The sequence below is a fragment of the Chiloscyllium plagiosum genome, unplaced genomic scaffold (assembly GCF_037043375.1).
Source record: "Chiloscyllium plagiosum isolate Xiang-an unplaced genomic scaffold, Cpla_swu_hap1 HiC_scaffold_19, whole genome shotgun sequence".
In the NCBI taxonomy this organism is placed as follows: Eukaryota; Metazoa; Chordata; class Chondrichthyes; order Orectolobiformes; family Hemiscylliidae; genus Chiloscyllium; species Chiloscyllium plagiosum.
Window position 1 is genome coordinate 40,855,365 of NW_028270157.1, and position 17,796 is coordinate 40,873,160.

Here is a 17,796-nt window from a genome sequence, read left to right on the forward strand (position 1 = left end):
GTTTCGGTAGTCAAAAGAGCCTGGTACGGCCCTTCCCAGTCTGGCTGCAGCTTAGTCTCTGTCCATGATTTTATTAAGACCCAATCTCCTGGCCGGATGGGATGAACAGCAAATTCAAGGGGCGGAGTCTGTGCCAATAGACCCTGTTTTCTGAGGAAAGATAAAGAGGAGGACAAGCCCAGTATATACTTCTTTAAAAACAAATCTTTAGTTTCGGGAATTGGCAATTCTCCCTGTGTTCCCAGATAAGGTAATTCAAATAAGATTTCATAGGGGGATAGTCCCAAATCTTTCCTCCGCCAAGGGACAAGCCCAAAAGGCATCCTTTAAATCTATCACACTAAACCATTTGTGATCATGAGGGATCTTACTTAATAACGTGTAGGGGTTTGGCACCACTGGGTGCCTGATCTGTACTATTCGATTTAATGTTCTCAAATCCTGCACCAATCGATAAGTTCCATCAGATTTCCGCACTGGTAGAATTGGGGTATTATAAGGAGACATACATGGCTCCAACAAACCATCTCTAATCAGTCCCTCAATTACTGGCTGCAGTCCCCGTTTACCTTCTATGGAAATAGGATATTGTCGTTCACAGACAACGTCCCCTTTCCGTTTTAAATTTATTGTAAGGGGAGGGATCTGTAGTTTTCCACGATTCCCTTCTCTAGCCCATACAATAGGGTCTATCTCTCTCTCTGCATCCTCTGTCAATATTGCCAGTTGTACAACTAATTCTTCTTCCTGAATTCCAATCTCCAGTCCTAAAAGGATAATTAAATCTCTCCCCAGTAAGTTTCTTCCTATATCAGGGATATACAGCAGTTCCCCTGTGATCCTATCCTTAGGACCTTCTATCATCATAGGTTCAAATACTGGAACAGTAAATCCTTCCCCTTTCACCCCCGAAACAGTAATTGACCGTGTAAACATTTCTACTTTCTTTGGTTTAAAATTCGGCGATGACCGTGCTGCCCGTATCTACTAGGGAGATTACCTCCTCCCTACACGGTCCCACCTTCAAGTTTATCAAGGGTTCCTGGTGGGCCCCCGAGGGCAGGAACCCCTGACACCCCTATTCTTCATCATAATTCATAAGCGGAATTGCCTTTTCTTCCCTTTGTAGATCAGGACACTCCCGCTTAAAATGCCCTATCTTTCCACAATAATAGCATCCTTCCTGTAGCGACTTCCATCTCTGCCCCTGTCGCTCAAACCCTCTATCAAATGTTCCCCCTTGTCCTCTCCCTCTTTACAAACACTTTCTGTGCCTCTCTCAACAATTCATCTAATGGTTTTTCACTCCATCCTTCTATCTTCTGTATCTTTCTCTGTATGTCTGGCCATGCTCTTGTCACAAAATGTACTTTCAAAAGACCCTGTGCCACTGGGTCCTCAGGGTTCATTCCAGAGTATTTCCGCATTGAGTCCCTTAATCTTTGCAAGAAAGCTGAGGGAGTCTCATCTTTCTCCTGTCTAATTTCAAAGGCTTTAATCAAATTCTGTGACTTCGGAACTGCCTCCCTTATTCCTTTTAGAATCAGGTCTTTCAATTCCCTCATTTCTTCTCTATGCTCCGGGTTTTGGTTTTCCCACTGGGGGTCTCTGAGGGGAAACTTCATCTCTCCCTGTCCAGCATCCCCATCTCCAATCGGGTGTTCCCTGTCCCATATTTTAATGGCAGTTCCTCGTACAAGTCCCCTTTCCTCCCCAGTAAATAATATATTCAAAATAGACATTAATTCAGCCCAGGTATACAGACTGGGCCCCAAAAATTGATCAATTTGTTCAGACAACCCCACCGGATCCTCAACCAGGACCTCCATTTCCTTTTTAAATGTTCTGACCTCCCCACTGGGGGGCACTTACAAACCCAATCTCTTTGTCCCCTATGGGCACCTCCCAAAGGGGATAAATCGTTACGTTTTTCCCCTTTTTCTTTTTTTTAAAGAAATATTGCAATATTTCTAGCTCCCCATAACTTCAAACACCAATTCATCAATTCATGCTTGACTAACCTTCAAAGCCTGTTCCTAACTTATAAATATATTTATATATATTTACGTTCATTTCTTCAGTATTTAATAGTCAAAATGCAAAATGCATACAGTTCCCAATTTTGCAATTCACTGTAATTACCCAGTTTTAGTCCTTTAATTTAGATCCAGAATTAGTTTCCTTAAATAGGCCTGACCAATCATTGCTCAATTACAATACTATAAGTCGTAAAATAATCAGAACTTGCCTTAAAAGAATTTGTCTACTCAAGTTTTTTTTTAAAAAAACTTCTAATGCATGTACAATGGCTGAATCCAAGGTCACAGATATTAACCATAGAATTTTGCTTTTACTACAATCTAATGTTGAACTGAAACTTCAACTGTCCTCCATAAATCGCTTTTATGTAAAGATAAAAGAGATTAGTTAGAAACTGATAGTAAGGCAGTCATGATCTGTAAAAAGAACAGGAGTTATCATTCCTTTTTTTTTTCTTCATAATCACAATAGAATCCTTAACCTTAAAAGAAATCATGTTAAATTTCCATAACAAAAATCAGATTCAAAACAGTCCTGGAACTCAAGCTCCAGGGAATAAAACACAAACATTCAATCACCAACAAACAAATGTTCACTCAAACCAAATCACAAAGGGTTAAACTTCCTACCAGCTGTACAGCTCTTTTCATTCTCTCTCTCTCTCTCTCGCACATTGACATATAAACTCAGATATTCACAAACCCAGTCTTCGTCCGATCTGTACTTTGGCCAGAAGACAGCGGGACGAAGAATGGAGTCCTTAATCCATACAAAGCAACAATATTTAATCATCTTTCTCCCTTGCACAAGTATTATTTTGCCAATTTCCACAACATCCTGCCAAAAGGACTTTCCGGAGGAATGTTGTAAGGGACCCCGCCTCCATTTCCATTGTCTTTTCCTTACTTTGTTTCCCCGGAGGCTTTTTTCTTACCCAAAGCGCAAGCCATATTGAGTTCCTTCGTTAGTCCCTTATTAACTACTAAAACTCAATCCCGGCCACCAAGGCAATACTTAAAAGTCAATTTTCTTACCTTGGTCTGTGCACAGAGTTGCCTGGCCACTTTTGTCACCGTATTTTCTATCGAGCTCCTATCACTGTCTGATTCAGATGTCTCTCTTATAGGATTCACATCAGTCACCCAAGGGAGCAGACCAAACCGGGACACGAGACCGCTCCTCAATGGGGAACGGGACGCGTCTTCCCAGTGTCCAAGGCCAGCCACTCCCCCCGGTGATGGAAGAAAATCCCGGACGAGCCCCCAATTGTGAGAACCAAAAGCTCACTCACTTTAATAATTTCAGTCCGAGACAAATATCTGAATCCGCCATTTATTTATACACCTATAGGTGGGTGCCCTGTCTCATTACCAGGTAAGGTAATGACAAAATGCACACCAAATCCAACAAACTCTCGAAATTTATACAGTTTGAATCCCCATATTTTTCCTTATTCCATTGTCTGTTCCCTGCTTCGCTTACGTCACTCATTTCCTTAAGACTTATCCCACAACTTCTGTTTATCCTGTTTTGTCCGTGACAAACTCTTATCTCTGACTCCCATAAGGGTGTTTGACGTCAGTCTATTATAGATTATTGATTAGGCATATCTTTTCTTCTATCAGCATCTATTTCCATCCAGAGGCCACTTTGACCTCTTTGATTAGGGTTTGTTCCTGTGTCCCCGTGTAAGGGGGAAACAGATGCTTTCCTGTTTGCCCATATATCCACCATTGTTCTGTATTCACGTCTCATGCTTTCTTTTTGCTGAATATGTATTTTAATCATTCCCATTCTGTATCAGAATTTATACTTGCAGAAATAACATTAATTCATTTATATCCCACAGAGTCCAAAAGCTGTAGACTGTCCATGGCCAAGAGGATGTAATGTGAAGATGAACCACCCCCAGGCATTAGGCTGAATTTGACTTCTAGGTGAAAGTGGGTACTGCAGATGCTGGAGAGTAGAGTCAAGATTAGAGTAGTGCTGGAAAAGCACAGCAGGTCAGGCAGCATCTAAGGAGCAGGAAAATCAATTTTTGGGCAAAAGCCCTTCATCAGGCTTGATTTTCCTCATGCCGCCTGACCTGCTGTGCTTTTCCAGCACTACTCTAATCTTGAATTTAACTTCTGTAAGCACCACCAGAAAAATTCTTAACCAAGTATTAAAAAGACCTTCTTAATCTAAATATTGGTTCTTTTTTGCTTAGACATGTTCTTTTTGAATGTCAAACCTACCAACATGCCCATCCTCAAAGCCTATCCATCCCTCTTGTCTTTAAACTTGTCTTATTTCACATTCATTTTCCTCTCTAGGTTCCTTCAATGTCTTCAAAGCACCTTGGAATGCCTTACTACTTTGAAAGCTGCTATAACAACCAAGTTGTTGTGATGTCTCAATTCAAATTAATTCAGTCCTGATAACATCACCATGACTGCTCGAGCAAAAGTCACAAAACTCTGTGGCTAAGTTCACAATACATCATCTTTCCATATTTTTTCAACCATGTTATTCTGCATCTTTACATTTCTACTTGCCCCAATGTAGTAGCAAATTTCCAAGAATGGAAGGATACAGATCCTTCGAAAATAGGCGTCAGGTTTAAATAAAGGATCTGGATCGGCGCAGGCTTGAAGGGCTGAAGGGCCTATTCCTGTGCTGTAATTTTATTTGTTCTTTTTTCTAATGGTTTCTCCTTATGTAATGCTTCATATTCTGATCTCTTTGTCTACATGTGTCTCTTAGTGATACAGTTTGTACCACAGGGTAGCTTCCATATGTATCATGTTAGCATCAGACGGTATTCATCTGATCCTACACTACATTGACCTTCCAATTGAGCAGTTGAGGAATAAAGTCTCTCCAACAGGGAATGAAGACTGAAACAGAAACTCTGCTTCCTTACCCCACCATTCCCACCATGACCACTTTCTGAAATTGAATCAGGTCATACAAAACATTTGTCTTATGTGTGCTAGGGATTTCATTTTCAATTCCTGAAATCCATCTGACTAGGAAAACCACATTTGAATTGTAGAACAGTTCCCACTTCCTTGTCTATCTCATTCCACGGTGGAAGGCTTATGCCCGAAAGGTCGACATTCTTGCTCCTCGGATGCTGCCTGACCTTCTGTGCTTTTCCATTGCCATCCTTTTCGATGCTAAAGCCTATACCCCTGTTTGTAGCATCTCATGTTCCAACAGGCTAATAAGCTCCTTACAGGCCTCTCATCATGCTACCTCTATAATGTCCAAATCAATAGAAATACTGCCAGCCATTTTCTATTCTGCACAATGACACAATCATCCCCAATCTCTGTAATCCATGTTCATAGTCAGACAAAATTAGAATTCCAAGCTGTAATATGAGTATATAGGAGTCAAAGTACAATATTATTACTAACAATGACCTAAGTGATCAAACTGGCTTTCACCATGAATTTCACTTACTAGCAATGTAACTGCATAAAAATGTGTTGGACAGCCAAAAGAAATGGACAGCATAAAATAGTTTTATTGAAAGCTGTTAAAACAATATTCATTTGTTGGTCACAAAATAAGAAAGTTAATTTAAATTTGAGCTGCAGTCTCTGCTCAAAAAACCCCAGCATGTATTTGCACAATGCCATTACTGTTAAAATAATACATTGCAAGGATGCACTTCATGGGACAATTATAACAAAAATCTGGCACCAACCCATGCAAACAGCATGCGGGCAGAAGGCCCAAGGTTTGCTCAGATGGATCAGTTTTAAGGAGCATGTTAAAACTGGAAAGTGAAGTAGAGATTATTAGAATTAGGGTGAGAATTCCATAGGTTGGTGTTTTATCAACTTAACAGTCACCAAAGGTGAAACAATTAAAATTTAGGATGCAAAGAAGTTAGATTTAGAGCAAAACAAATATCAAAGAAATTTGTTTTGTTTGGAGAGTTAGAGAAGGGCTTCATTCGATAGTATGTTAATCAATTCAAGATTTCTTGTTCCAGCAAGAAATATAATGGAATATTCATTACAAATTTTTGTAAATAAATTTTGAGACTTGAGTCTTAATTGAATCTGGCAATGGAGCTACAAACACGGAAAGAACATTGGAAGGAAACCCACTGGTTTTGGGTGACAGAAATCACAGTCAGATTGGACAACAGCTGCAGCTATGTACAGGAAACAGAAAATGAAAGCAAGGCTGAGTAGAGTGAGCACAGTGATGTTAGATAAAAAAAACCCTTGGTGCCTCTGAATATTTCATTATTAGGTAAATGTAACTCTTTTCCTCAGTGATCTTGATGAGTTCCTCCTTCTCAACCTCACCCCTTCTCCAACAAAATGGTGACACTCAGGTTAAACTTAGCAGCAGTTGTCTCTCTCTCTCTCTCTCTCTGTAATAAGAGACCAATCCTGTGGCTGTCTGGGACTATGGTGGCTTTGCCTTTTATTAGTAAACTTGTGCTTGCATCCTTGTCCATTTTAAAAAGATGATACAATGAAATATTGATGGGATTAATCTTACATTCAGCTAACAAATGTTGAGGTTTAATGTTTCTCTTGTTTATGGTGGAATACAAAGTTGAGCATTAAAATGGTCATCCTTAAACAAAGAGACATATGAATTTCTTAGCTGGCAGTGAACATATGGCTCATACTTGTCTTTTAGAGAATTTTAATCCATCTGTTCAGATGTGTTGTGCTACATTTAGAGAAGGTGGAAATTGAAAAGTCACAAGAGCCCTCAAATTTATCTTTTATCTTTTTTTATATATAAACTCACGCCAAATCACCCAGTTAACAAATTAAAACAAGTAATAAATTAGAAATAAAAACAGAAGTTGCTGGAAAAGCTCAGCAGGTCTGGCAGCATCTGTGGAGAGAAATCAGAGTTAACATTTCGGGTTTGGTGACCCTTGCTCAAGTTCTGAAGAAGGGTCACCAGACCCCAAATGTTCACAGATGCTGCCAGACCTGAACTTTTCCAGCAACTTCTGTTTTTGTTTCTGATTTACAGCATCTGCAGTTCTTTTGGTTTTAATAAATTAGAAATTCTGCACAATAACAAAAATAAAAGGGTGAGAAGAGAGGAATGGGCTAAATAAAAATGGGGTTGGAATCAGTGACAATGCACTGCAGCCTCTGTGGTGCCTACCTCTCTCTAAGAGCCTTAAGGGTACTTGGACACGGCGTACTTCCATTCCAAAGAGATCTTGCCACTTACATAGCCTCAGAAGAACTATGACCCGTCACTTAAAATATATAAAACACAAATGTTTCTCCTTACAGAAGTCCTCCCACTTTCCATTGGAGGGTGTCACATGCAGCAGTCCCTCAAGGTTAAGAGTGTGCGGCTGAAGCAGGGCTTTAAATAGCCAGTCAGGGAGTACCAACAATGCATGTTCCACAGCCTCCATAGCACCATAATTAACCATTTGGGGTGGGAGTCCATGAATCACAGCAAATCTATGATTACATGAGACTGCTGCATACGACACCCACCAACGGAAAGTGGGAGGACTCCTGCAAGGAGAAACATTTGTGTTTATATATCTTATATGCATAAATATATTCTCTAATCAACCTGTTTAGATGTTAATGCACACCTCTGGAGCAGATGGAACCTGAACCTCATGGTTCAGAGGTAAGGACACTACCATTGTGCCAGAAGAGTCCTTAAACATTTGTATTTTATATATTTTCTAATCAACTTGTTCAGAGATGTTATGACACATATGTGGAGCAAATGGGATCTGAACCCGGGTCTCCTGACCCATAAGTAGAAGCACTACCACTGCACCACAAGAACCCAGACATTTGTGTTGTTTTTTAATTTTCAGAATAGTTTACACAGATAATTAAACAGCTTTTTCCCCCATCGACCAAAGCATCTGTGTTAGTTTTCATCTATTAACTGGGAGGTGATGGCCTAGTGGTATTATTGCTGAACTATTAATCTGGAGACTCATTTAATGTTCTGGGAACCCAGGTTCTGATCCTGCCATGGCAGATAGTGGAATTTGAAAAAGGCATTTGGATGGGTATATGAATAGGAAGGGTTTGGAGGAATATGGGCCGGGTGCTAGCAGGTGAGACTAGATTGGGTTGAGATATATGGTCGGCATGGATGGGTTGGACCGAAGGGTCTTTTTCTGTGCTGTACATCTGTATGAGTCTGGAATTAAGAGTCTAATGATGACCATGAATCCATTGTTGGAAAAACCCATCTGGTTAACTAACGTTCTTCAGCAGAGGAAACTATCATCATTACCTGATCTGACCTACATGTAACTCTAGACCCACAGCAATGTAGTTAACACTTAACTGCTCTCTGGGCAATTAAGGATGTGCAATAAATGCTGGCCTAACCAGTGATACTCACATCCTGTCAATGAATAAAAACAAATCACCACCACCAAATCAATCGTTCCAATTTACATGCAAAGCCTATTAAGGGCAATGCAACAACACTAAAGGTGAGGGACAGACAGGGTATTAATAAATGTAAAGAAAATTCATCACAGTTAAATTGGACTTCAGGCTGCTCTCCCTCAAGAAAGAGACACAACTGGTTGTGGTTAACCTGAGTGTCACCACACCTCAGGCGAAGGGAGAGTTTCAAAAATTTCTGAGAGTCCTTTATGATAACCTCAGTTGGTGCAGGCATTTGAACCCACTCTATTGATATCACTCTGTATTGCAAGACTCCCAGGCAACTGAACTTCGCAAAAGCATTTGAGTTTTTTTTTATCTGCAAGTGCTAAAACAAACAACTGAACGGCTTTCGCACCACAAACCACTTATGGCAATTTTCACTTATGGCCACCACCAGTAAATCACCCATGTTTTCCAATTGATGCATACACATGCAAAGCCTGTAAAGGGCAATGATGATCATCAAAGGTGATGGAGAGGTAGGAAGAGTGTGAGCTAAATCAAAATGGAGTTGGAAAGGGAGAAACCAAATTGTTTTATCAATTCTTCTGATCAACCTGTTCAGAGATGATATTACACATTTGTGGAGTAGGTGGGACATGATCCCAGGCCTCCTGGCTCAGAGGTAGGGACATTACCACTGCACTACAACAGCCTTAACATTTTCTATTGGATTCAGGTTTCACCATTGCCTCTGGGACATGATCCCATGTCCCCAGGCCATTAGCCTGAAGTTCTTGATTCCTAGCCCAGTGGCATCACCACTACACTGCCACCTCCTCTGCAACGTTAGTGTTTTAGGTATCTTCTAATAAGCCCATCTGGAGTTGTTACAACACACCTCTGGAGTAGGTGGGACTTGAACCCAGGCTTCCATACTCAGAAGTAGGAACACCATTACTTCACCACAAGCACCCAGCAGTTGTGCTTTTTGTAACATATTTTAATACTCAGTAGTTCCCATCAGTCAGACTTGAACTAATGCTCCATTAAAATGGGGGTGGGAGAGGTTTGGGAAACAACTTTTTCAAGAATTAATTATGAAGTTCTTGGTCTATCGTGTATTTCTAATGAAAGCTGAAAATTGATAATTGGAAAACAACTCTCGTACCTCACCAGAAAATGGTGAACAATTTTAATTATTTAAACATTTCTTTAATTAGTTTGAATATTCCTCTAATCACAGGGAGCCAATTTCACACGTATTTCTGCTCTAGCAAAATAAAGCTAGTACTTGCTTCTGTGACTTAATGAGGGTTCTCAAGCAAAGCACTTGTGCTACCAGACAAGTTGTGCAGAAAACTGGACTCCTCAAAGTATCATGGTGGGGATGAAAATTTGAATCCATCCTAAAAGATAATTTGGGAGTGAAAATGTTGGCATTAATAAAATTACAAAAGTGACAGATTACTAGAAATTGAAGAATACCCGCCATACTTCCCTGATCTAGATGACATGTGATTCCCATTCCACATTAAGATAATTCAAACTTAACTTTGAAGCTCACTGTATTAAGTTTTAACAATAGACTTGTGTGGTTCAAGGAAAAGGCCTGTTAATGCCACCTTTTCAAGGTAATAAGACATTGGCAATGAATTCCAGCCTTAAGATCAATGTTCCAAAAAGGGATTTTTAAAAATCAATTTCCAGCTTACTTGTAAATTCTCAAACAGTTGTGAAAAGTAAACATATAAGGAATTCAATTCCAAATTTTCGAAACACTGCTAACAGATAGGCTGCAATAGTATCAAATGCAAAAGGTAAGTCTCACATTAGTGACAGCTATGTTAATTTCTATCTTTGAATCTGATCATAATGTATAATGAGCTAAACACCATCTTACATCAAATCTAATTTGAAGCAATATTGTGAACTTTGTTGTTCTGCCACTTGGCCACAGGCTGCAGATAGTTCCCATACTATATATTTTAAAAATATATACTAAATCTATTGGTTGTTTCAATATCTATTTAACTATTTTGTTATCCAAATTCATAGATATTCATAAATCCTCGGGGTATGGAAAATGAAATTTAATAATTGACAGTTGTACAATTACTTGAGAAGATTTATCTCAAAATGTTCAGTTAATCCTGGGGCCTTTAAGAAATCCTGAATGAGGTTAGTCATTTTTTTTTGTTTCACATATCCAGAAGCGCTCTTACACAAAACTAAATGATTTTTTCCCCATCACAAAATCACCCATGTGTTTTTTTCATCTATTAATCACCACCTGTAAATCATCTATTGAGGTATCAGAAGTGAACAAAGAACAATGAAAATTACAGCGCAGGAACAGGCCCTTCAGTCCTCCAAGCCTGCACCAATCCAGATCCTCTATCTAAATCTGCTGTCTATTTTCTAAGGATCGGTATCCCTTTGCTCCCTGCCCACTCGTGTATCTGTCTAGATACATCTTAAATGACACTATCATTCCCACCCCTACCACCTCCGCTGGCAATGTGTTCCAGGCACCCATCACCCTCTGTGTAAAGAACTTTGCATGTATATTGCCTCTAAACTTTCCCCTCTCACTTTGAACTCGTGAGCACTAGTAACTGAGTCCTCCATTCTGGGAAAACGTTTCTTGCTATCCACCCTGTCTCATGATTTTGTAGGCCTCAATCAGGTCCCCTCTCAACCACCTTCATTCCAATGAAAATAATCCTAATCTACGCAACCTCTCCTCATAGCTAGCACCCTCCATACCAGGCAACATCCTGGTGAACCTCTACTGCACCCTCTCCAAAGCATCCACATCCTTTTGTTAATGTAGTGACCAGAACTGTACGCAGTATTGTAAATGTGGCTGAATAAAGTCTTATACAACTGTAACATGACCTGCCAACTCTTGTATTCAATACCTCATCTGATGAAGGAAAACATGCCCTATGCCTTCTTGACCACTCTACTGACCTGCGTTGCCTTCTTCAGGGAACAATGCAACTAAACACCCAGATCTCTCTGTACATCAATTTTCCCCAGGACTTTTCTATTTACTGTACAGTTCGCTCTAGAATTGCATCTTCCAAAATGCATCACTTCACATTTGTTCAGATTGAAGTCCATCTGCCATTTCTCTGTCCAACTCTCCAATCTATCTATATTCTGCTGTATTCTCTGACAGTCCTCTTCACTATTTGCTATACCACCAATCTTAGTATCATCTGCAAACTTGCTAATGAGGCAACTTACACCTTCCTCCAAATCATTTATGTATATCACAAACAACAGTGGTCACTGGTCTCCATTTTGAGAAGCTCCCTTCCACTACTACTCTGTCTCCTGTTGCCCAACCAGTTCACTATCCATCTAGATAGAACACGCTGGACCCCATGCGACTTACCTTCATCAGCCTACAATGGGGAACCTTATCAAATGCCTTACTAAAGTTCATGTATATGACATCTACATCCCTTCCCTCATTAATCAACTTTGTCACCTCTTCAAAGAATTCTATTAGGTTTGTAAGACATGACGTTCCCTGCACAAAACCATGCTGCTTGATCACTGATAAGCCAATTTTCTTCCAAATGGGTATATATCCTATCCCTTAGTATCTTCTCCGGTAGCTTCCCTACCACTGACGTCAGGCTCACAGATCTGTATTATCTGGATTATCCCTGCCACACTTCTTAAACAAGGGGACAACATTAGCAATTCTCCAGTCCTCATTTTCAAGGATGTTGCAAAGATATCTGTTAAAACCCTAGCTATTTCCCCTCTCGCTTTCCTCAGTAACCCGGGATAGATCCCATCTGGTCCTGGGGACTTGTCCACCTTAATGCCTTTTAGAATGCACAACACTTTCTCCCTCCTTTACAGTAGTCAAAGGTCTATCCCTAACCTCAACATCCACCATGTCCCTCTCCTTGGTGAATACCAATGCAAAGTACTCATTAAGAATCTCATAAATTTTCTCTGACTCCACGCAAATCTTCCCTCCTTTGTCCTTGAGTGGTCCAACCCTTTCTCTAGTTACCCTCTTGTTCCTTACATACAAATAAAAGGCTTTGGGATTTTCCTTAAACCTGTTTGCGAAAGATATCTCATGACCCTTTTTAGCCCTCTTAATTCCTCATTTCAGATTGGTCCGATATTCCCGATATTCTTCCAAAAAGAACATCTTCTACTCATCACTTGATGAATCTTTCAACAGGCATTAGACTCCTAATTTGCATATTTATGTAGGCTAAGAACCATATCAGGTAACTGCCCAGAATGCCAAAGGAAGGCCCATGTATTTAGCAATAGAACCAATGTCTTCATGAATTGGCTGCCGCTTTTGCTAAATTGGTAAGTTGCATCAGTTCTCCATCAGACAATTTGGGGTAACATCTATCAATTTCAACCCGATTAGATACATTTTAATGTATCTAATTGAATTCAATTGAATTGAATTAAGTTTCAATTGAATTCTTACGACTGCATTACTTAATTATGCCTAAAAAGTAACATGTTGTAAATATTCATAACATTCCTAGATTATTTGCTTGTTCGTTTGAGCAATAAATTAATCTAGTATGTTGAATTTTATTTAATGCAACGCTTTGCTGTTTCTAAAAGTATTGTCTAAACACAGTCCATTTTGAAGTTGAATTGCAAACAGAATTGTCTGTTTGTTTCATCAAACACATATTAAATATATCTCATGCTGTTCTTGAACATTTCAAAGCAACATGTAGTCTGAGAGCTAAAACACTCCAGTGGATGGTGACTGTAAAAATAGCCAAAAATATTGCATAAATTACATATCATTATTGGCTCAAGTGATTGTTGTCGGACAAATTATGGGGTGTGGCTTTATGCAAATCATTTACACGTGTATGAATATACCAACCTTTTCTGAGCCACAATCAGCTCTGAAGAAGGATCACTAGACCCAAAAGGTTAACGCTGCTTTCTCTCCACAGATGCTGCCAAACCTGTTTATCTTTTCCAGCAATCCCTGATCATGTTTCTGATTTACCGCATTGCTATTTTTCATTTTTGTGTTTAGGTATTGGATCACTTGTATAACATCTGTTGTTTAAGTGCAGTAAGTTTACAATTTATGTCCCAAAAGGCCAGCATTTAAGGGAAATCAGTACAATTTTCATATTTTAAGGTTCCACCCTACCAGAATCTGCAGTGTTGGCAGTGATTCATTGATGTGATACTTCTGTGGTGAATGCTTCATAAGTTCAAATCATATATTATGGAAGGTTTGAGCAGAATTTCGGCGGAGAAGTAACACCTATTTTGACAAGTCCTGACAAACGTATCCCAACAGTCACTGCATCAGAGGTCAGATCAGTTTTCCTTTCTGTGAATCCAAGGAAAGTGATGGGACCAGACGGAGTACCAGGCTGTGCACTAGAGCATGCGCAAATCAACTGGCAGAGGTCTTCTCGGACATCTTCAACCTCTCCCTGCAGCCGGCTACTGTCCCTGCCTGTTTCAAGAGTGTCAACATCATCCCTGTGATTAAGAAAACTCTTGCAGCATGTCTCAATGACTACCGCCTAGTGGCCCTAACTTCGGTGGTCATGCAGTGCTTTGAAAGGCTGGTCATGGCATTAATCAACTGCAGCCTCCCCACTACTCTTGGCCCACTCCAATTTGCCTATTGGACCAGTAGATCCATGTCAGATGCCATATCACTCGCCCTTCACTCTTCCCTAGAACATCTTGACACCAAGAACAGCTATATAAGAATCCTACTCATTGACTACAGTTCAGCCTTCAACACTATTGTCCCCTCAAGAAGGATTACTAAACTTATTGATCTTGAACTAAGCCCCACTCTCTGCAACTGGATCCTCAGTTTCCTGACCCATAGGCCACAATCAGTGAAGATTGGGGACAATATTTCATCCTCACTAACATTCAACACTGGAGCCCCCTACTGTACTCACCATATACCCATGACTGCGTCACCAAATACCAAACTAACGCCATTTACAAGTTTGCTGATGACACCACCATAGTCAGTCAAATCCCAGATGGTGACAAAACAGACTACCAACGGGATGTGGAAGACCTGGAAAAATGGTGCACTGAGAACAACCTAGCTCTCAATGCTGGCAAAACCAAGGAACTTATTATTGACTTTCGGCAGGATGTTACTCATGCCCCCCTACACATCAACAGCACAGAGGTGGAACGAGTGGAGACTGTTAAGCTCCTGGGAGTGGTCATCAACAACAAGCTTTCTTGAACTCTTCATGTGGACGCACTAGTTCAAAGGCCCAACATCTCTTCTTCGTCAGGCAGCTGAGGAAATTTGGCATGGTGGCAAATACCCTTGCCAACATTTATAGCTTTGCCATCGAGCGCATTCTGTCTGGATGTATCACTATCTGGTATGGCAACTGTATCATTCAAGATCAGAGATGGTTACAGAGTGGTGGAGTCGGCCTGGACAGTCACAAAGGCCAACCCACCCTGGCAGTGTTTTTCTACAACCTCTACCATCAAGGAGAAGGTACAGAAGCCTGAAAACAAACAAACAAACACACACACACACACACACACCATTCGGTCTCGAAACAGTTTCTACCTTACTGTTGTTAGAATACTGAATGGACTCTCAAACTCTTAATGTTTGCTTGTACCTGTGTTTTTGTTTTTGCTGCTGTTTACCTATTATTTACTATCTATGCTACTTAACTCTGTGATCTGCCTGTATTGCTCACAAGACAAAACTTTTAATTGTGCCTTGGTACACGTGACAATAAATTCAATTCAATTCAAACATGCCAAGCAAAAAAAATGGCAAAATGTTGCATCACTTCCAAACAGGGCATAATCCTGCATTGTTTTAAAAACAAGATTTAGGAGCAAATGCATCAATTTCATCTTTCCTCTTTTGTTCATTTATTTTAAACATTGAAATGATTTATTGCAAATTATAGACAACGTAAGGAGTTTTATATCAGTATTTTCTAATTGTGTTGTTACTACTTGTTCCAACTCAAAAAAAAATAGAAGAGGAGGAGAAACTGCAATTTTCAGTACGCATTCTGACCATATATTTTTTGGGTTAAAAAATCATTTTCAGTAAAGCATAAACACACAATTAAAAATTTGCAGCAGTGTCTTTGGAAAATCAAAACACATATTTTGGGACAAAATTTTCATATTGGAAAATGTCTATTTCTGCTCCTTAAATTTTTCCCTTCCTTTCTAGAAGGTGTTAACTCCTGCTGGGAATGAGTCCCATAGCACTGAATCTTCAGTACTTTGCCACATGTGGACTTAAAATCTGATTGACATTATATGTTTTTAACGGCTATCAGGTATTTATAGAGCTTCCTAGTTTCTCCTACCACGCTTAATTAACGTACAAAACCAAAATGTTTGTGCCTTTATCCAGTATACCATTAGGATAGCAGGTGTTTGTGTCAGAGTGATAGTGTCCTTGCCTCTGAGCTAGAAGGCCTGTGTGCAAGTCCCATTTGCTTTAGAGGATAAAGCAGCAGAGTAGGCTGATCACAAAAAAGTCTACTGTTAAGTTGGTTCTCTATGAAAACTAACTATATGAGCTCTACATCACAGCAAAATGTGCTTTATCCCATCACCTCTGCACCAGTTAATAACAATGACCTAATCATTCTAATCCCATTTTCCTGCACCTCTCCTATGCCGTTATTTGTCTGGGTATCATAAGTGCATATCTAAACACTTCTTAAATGTTACGACTGTTTCTGCCTCTCTCACCCTTACAGGCAGTGAGTTCCAGACTCCCATTTGAGTGAAAAGGTTTTTCCTCACATCTCCTTTAGCCTTTTGTCTCCACTTAAATCTATGCCCTCAGTCATTGATCCCTCCATCAAGATGAGGTTCTGTCTAATCTCTGTATGCCCCCATCATTTTACATATCACCATTATGTCCCCTTTTAATCTCCTCTAAGACCATGAGAAATAAGAACAGGAGTAGACTATTCAATAGGTTCATGACTGATCGAACATTCCTCATGTCCACTTTCCTGCCTTTGCCCCATAACCCTAGATTCCTCGACTGATGAAGACTTTATCTATCTCAGTCCTATCACAGCCTCCTTTGCTCTAAGGAAACAACCTCAGTCTGTCCAATCTCTCTTCATAACTGACCCAGCACCATTACTCTTTTCCACCACAGTCTGAGTGCAATTTCTAAAGCCAGGATTGGAGGATTTGAGCTATAGGGAGAGGCTGAAAAGCTGGGGCTGTTTTCCCTGGAACATTGGAGGCTGAGGGGTGACCTTATAGAGGTTCATAAAATCATGAGGGGCATAGATAGGATAAATAGACAAAGTCTTTTCCCTGGGGTGGGGGAGTCCAGAACTAGAGGGCATAGGTTTAGGGTGAGACAGGAAAGATTTAAAAGGCACATAAGAGGCAACTTTTTCATGCAAAGGATGGTGTGTGTATGGAATGAGCTGCCAGAGGAATAGTGGAGGCTGGTACAATTACAACATGTAAAAGACATCTGGATGGGTATATGAATAGGAAGCGTTTGGAGGGATATGGGCCAAGTGCTGGCAAATGGGACTAGATTAATTTAGGATATCTAGTCAGCATGGATGAGTTGGACTGAAGGGTCTGTTTCCATGCTGTACTTCTCTCTGACTCTAAGTAAAGAGATAGAAGCAGCAGGCTGCCAATGATGCTGGTCATTGCTTCAAATTTGATTTTACACACATGTAGGAACAACGTTACTTAAGGTGTAAAAATAATCAAATGGAAATGAACAGATTATTATTTTTAATTTATAAAACTCACCTTTCTAAAAAGAAATCCTATGTAATCTTCAGCATACCATTCAGACTTGCTCACTTAATCTATTTCCATTCACCTTTCATGTCAAGATCAGGATTAAAGTAACAACCAAAGCAGGACTATGCATGAAAGTTAAATATTAGGCATGTTGCTTTAAATGAATTCAAATGTTTCATTTTGTTTCAAATTTAAGAAAACACTACCAGTATTGAACCTTGTAACTTTTGTTTGGTTGGTTAAGAATCCTCTAGTTAGTATTCGCTAAAAAGAAGAAACATTTCAACCAACATCTGTTATAATCTTGGTTAGCAAATAAGTTAGATTCCCATATACTCTCATTCTATACATGAATACTGAGCATAATCCTGTAAGCTTGGTCCTTAACTATAAAGAAAATTATTTCAAACTATGTACCACAGAAACCAACAGCATTCTAATCTCCTTTGAAATTTGGTATTTTTGATTTCTGTTGAAAAATCTCTAAAACTTTAAAGGACAAATCAAAGAATGTTTGAAGACTAAAATCACCAGTAGGTACAAACCACTTATGACAATGGCAAACTATTACAGAAAATTATATGTATATATAGGA